The sequence below is a fragment of the Lissotriton helveticus genome, chromosome 4_1 (assembly GCF_964261635.1).
Source record: "Lissotriton helveticus chromosome 4_1, aLisHel1.1, whole genome shotgun sequence".
NCBI lineage: Eukaryota > Metazoa > Chordata > Amphibia > Caudata > Salamandridae > Lissotriton > Lissotriton helveticus.
This window is the reverse complement of record NC_136063.1, coordinates 221,559,539-221,564,739: the sequence shown is the minus strand read 5'-3', so window position 1 is coordinate 221,564,739 and position 5,201 is coordinate 221,559,539.

The window sequence follows — 5,201 nt, the reverse complement described above, 5'->3', positions numbered from 1 at the left end:
CTATCCAACAAAAACTCAGGGGACCCCAACAAGAGGGCATTGCAGTAGTCCAGCCTGCTGAGGATTGTACACCTTACCACTTGAGCACGAGCTTGAGATGGTAAGAGAGGCAAGACTTTCCTCAGGGAGCGTAAGATGGCGAAGGAACAGGTGGTCGTCTTTTTTACATGTGTCTCCATACTAAGCCTTTGGCCTAACATGACCCCTAGATTACGGACTGAATCCACAGGCCGTACTTTGGTCCCTGTCTCAGGAGTCCAAACGTTATCTGGAAACGGCCGGGAGATCTTAGTCCCGGCGCTAAAAAGCACCTCCGTCTTCCCAGCATTAAACTGGAGGGAGTTATCCTTTAGCCATCGCGACGTATCATGCAGACAATTGTGGAAAACCTCCACAGATGTGGAGTCTTCTCCCTCCAAGGAGAGAATCATCTGTGTGTCATCAGCACAGTTTACAATCCTGATGTTAAAGCTTTTGACGAGTGAAATCAGAGGTCTAAGATACAGGTTGAAAAGTATGGGGCTGATTGCTGAGCCCTGAGGGACCCCATGCGATATTAGAGTAAATGCTGATTGAAAAAGGGGCAGGGACACCGCCTGCTGCCTATCCTGCAAGAATGATCGAAACCACAGCAAAGCAGTACCTCTCACCCCCGCCTCAAACAGCCGATTCAGCAAGATTTTATGATTCACCGTATCAAAAGCGGCAGACATATCTAGCAGGATCAGAAACACTGCCTGCCTCCTGTCTGCACGTCTCTGAAGCTCGTCCAAAGCGGTGATTAAGGCTGTTTCGGTCCCATGGACTGGCCGGAAACCAAATTGATCATCATCTTGTGGAAAAGTAAATTTTGCCATGTTCTGTGTCCCTACGTGTTCCCCATCCTATGTTATGTGTGCATGATTAATATGCATATGTATTCCCCATGTTTGATTAAAGACGCAATTACAGTTGTGTCCATCCCTAGTATGCTAGTTTCCAGTTCTCGTGAAAGCTACGAATATTAGGCCTATGTAAAGTTACGTTGCCACGTTTCTCAGTGTGCACGTTATTTCATTGTAAAGTCCCCGGGGTATATTATCAACAACTAGCGATAATTTTTGTCTCTAACTTGTTTAGAGACAAAAATTATCGCCGCACATCGGCGATTTTTATCGCAGATAAACCTTGCTATTAGCAAGGTTTATCGCAAATGCGATAAAAAACGCCCGCAATGCATGAATATCGCTGAAAAGTCAGCGATATTCATGCATTATCGAGCAAATGCTCTTAGCCATGTTATCCACCTCCCATTGGATAACATGGCTAAGAACTGCTCAGGGCAGGTGTTAGCTTTTGGAGATATTCGCCCTTAGCGCAAATATCTCCAAAAGTTGGTAATAGGAGATAGCGATGTTAGCGACTGTTTCCAGTCGCTAACATCTTGGCACGCCCACTTTGCATGTCATTAGTGATAAATATCACTGACATGCAAAGTGGGGCCCATGATGGTCGCTATCTCCTATTAGCTGTCGCTAACTGGTGTTAGCAACAGCTTGGTAATAGGGAGATAATTTTATCTCCGCTTTCTTGGCTTTTAAAGCCAAAAAAGCGGAGATAAAACCCCTTGATAATATACCCCCCCGTTTCTAGGCCTCAAAAGGGCCCGGACACCAGATTCAGCTCCTGTCTCCTGAACCCTCGCTGAGGAGCGATACAGCCCCCACCTGTATCCTCGACCCTTCACTTACTTCCTGCCTCACAGTGCCCGGTTCAGCCTGGCTCTGCCTACGAGTCTGCCAAGAGTATGTTATGATTCTAGTTATCAGTCCAGCCCTCCTTCTCTGCATTCCTAAGCTACTGAATCGCATCAATAGTTTCCGTCATTGTCTAGCCTTTACGTCTCCATGTAAGAGAAATACTGTATTAATGGTCATTTAATATTCCTCAACACGCACTACATGTAGAATAATGCATGCTCCAGTCTTAGAGTCTGTTAGCCTCTCCCCTCCTGACTCTTAGTTTATATCAACATGTCCTCTAAACATTAGATACTAGATAGGGTTTAGGTACATGTCGCCCTGACTCTCCAGACTTCAGTCTCTACTCCTAGCGCAGAGTTCATAGCCCCAACTTCTCCTAGTAACACGTCATTGTCAGTTTGCGCGCACCATTAGGTTAGAGGTCCCGGCTCCTTAGGTAGCCCCCTCCATGTTTCCGCCCCATTTATGACATATTCTGTTACGTTTACATCACATGTCCATGTATACGCCTCCTGTTACACCTACTTTCACCCTTATCTTTCGCGACTGCTATTGACCATACCCACTGCTCCGCCTATCGTATGTATTGCAATGCAACTGTTTTAGTATATATGCTTGTGCATTGTTATTAAAAGTTATTCCCTTTTCCTTGATCCTGCCCCCGGCAGCGCTGCCATCCTATTCCTGTGCAGGTTGTCCTGTTCCTGTCCTTTATGCTGTATTAAACCTGCAAACTCCTACTACCTCGAATCTTGACTCTTATTTATTGAGCTATCTGTTATTGCTATGTCCAGTCAAACCTAGATCCGGTATTATTTATTTATATACCACATAATGGCGCCCGAACAGGGACCTGCCCTTTCCCCACGCGCCGGTGAAGCCACGCCGGCCCCCTGACCCTCTGCAGCCGTGACGGAACCATACCGTGCACGTGCAGATATTTCTGCTTCAAGTATCCCTCAGGCCCACGGAGGAGACGGAGGTGGCGGTCCAGCATCCAGACGAGGCGGTGGAGGAACGCGGCGAGTCCCGACCAGAGCCCAAGCCGAGAGTCCAAGGTCCGAGGTATCCGGAGGCCCACCCGTAACTGAAGTCCGAAGTTCGTCCGTCCGGCGTCGAAGCAGTCCAGTCCAGTCCGAGGCCTTCCGTTCTTGCTGCCCGGTGAGTACCGTTGCTGGGGTAGTATCTAGACAGGGTCAATCTAATTGTTTCTGGTCCGTGGGTTTTGGTGGTACACAGATCCCAAAACGAAGTGTCCACTTCGGTGGATGCGGGTCCTGACGTGTCTCTTTATGAGACCGGTAAGTTTCGTACTGTTTTAGCAGTGCATCTAGTTTCTGTTCTAGTCAGTTCTGTTCTCGAGAAGATTCATGTATTCTGTTTTCCGTATTCCAGGTAGTATTCTGTTCGAACTGTTATTTCAAATGTCATTCATGTATTTTTAATGTCGTGGTACGAAAGTGGTGTAATTATCGTGTTCATTGTGTATTATATTGTGTCTAGATTACAGTTCCGTCATGCCGTTGTTTTCGAAACTACGTCAGTTGAAAACTAGAAAAGGTCTGTTAGAAGCAGCAGTTCCTGTCCCGCCTAGGGACAGTCCAGGTCACTTTATGTATCAGAAGCATGGCATAAGTGCCATATTATATCTAGATTTATGGGTGGAGTACACCAAAGAGTTAGAAGAAAAGTATAGATGGCCCGTATCAGGTACGTGGGATGCCGAGTGCATCATGCGAGTAGAAGAAGCATTATGGAAAAAGAAAGCCAGACAGTCACAGAAAGATGCCATCGAGTTATGGCGCAAAGAATCTCATAAAAGAACCGAAAAAGAAATCAGAAAGTCAGAACTAAGTAGAGAATCCTTAGAACGAGCCCAAGAAAGGGAAATAATCGAGATAGGTGAACGAGTTAAAACCGAACAGTCCGACAGACAGAGGAATGCCCTCATTAAGGGTATGTACCCTCTTCTTGCCGAGGGCTTGCCAAAAGCAACCCCGGAGGCATCCAGTAATTTTCCGCCACCATTAGTTCCGACCAAGCTACGTCACAAACCGACCGCAGCTGATATTTTTATTTCGTCCTATTTGGACGACACAGTCCCAGAATATGCAAATCCTGTTCCGCCAGCTCCTGTAAATAATGTAAATCCTGCTCCTCCAGTCACCGGAGTACCTGCCACGGTACCCCTGGTCCAGCCTACATTACAATTTCCCACCGCGCCAGTACGAAGAGTATCAGTCGACGATTCTAGTTTAGGGGCCGCAGGAGGAGGTCCTCCTGGTACCCCGCCGCCACACCAACGAGTAACGTTAGTCGAGTTACATGAATGTGCGTTACAGCGTACGCCCAAATACAAGTCCGTTGCAGATATCCGACGAGCTCTTACTGAATGCCGCTATGATCCAGTTGCAGGTGATGATAGTACAGTTATATATTCCATCCGTGTAAGACGGGTGACCGGGTATTTGGACACCCTACCGAATATGAAAGAAGATCTAGACAGAATATATCGTTTCATCCGTACAGGGGATGATCCAGAAAGTATTGGCGAAGCCATGTCTCAAAGGAAAGCTGAGATCCAGCTCATGATATTAAAATTTCTGATTAATTGTTTAATAAGGGAACAAGATTACCCGTCCAAAGATCCGAGTGAAATGAGAATCCTGACGAGGTGGAGTGATAATATAGCCGAGGGTAAACACAGAACTATCAGTAGTATAGAGAGTATGTACAAGAGAATTCGTAAAGAAATAATAAAGTTACACAAACAACGTAAAGCAGCACAAGTAAGCGAGAAAGAAAATGACTCTTCTACTGAAGAGGTAGAGGACGAGAATCCCACTAGAATAGCGTACGTAGGTAGAACTAGACTTTCCGACCGACATTCACGTCTAGACTACAAGAAAACTGTTCCTCACCCAGCACCAGAACAAGGTTCTCTGGAACAAGTATTTCAAGCTACCGATCATATTCTGAAATCACGAATCGGTTATAGTGAGTTAAGTACTATGCATGAACAAGAACTAGCCCGATCAGCAGTCCGATGGATTACTGATTCTACCACTTTTCCAGATGAAATAGTGGCACAAATGTTTCTGAAACTGCCCCCAGCCGAGCAACGACTGGTGGGTATGTATATGATCCAGCACCTCATTACTCTGTATGAGGGTCAACATTCTGATCCAGGTCCGTTACACGATGTCCTGAACGAGTTACTCCAGTATAGATGGAAAGGTCTAGGTACCGATTTAATTAGTGTTATTCTAGAACAGCGCCATAAATATAGAACGTTCCTGAACCCGCATTTTGTTCATGTCTCACCCCCAGAAAGTAAACCCTTTTACATAGACAGACAGAACCCGTTACGAGAAGTACACCCAGGCAGGACAGCAGGTGGTGAAATGCAACGAGTGTTTGTTTACACCCCGATTACAAAGATGGAACTCTTAGAAATGA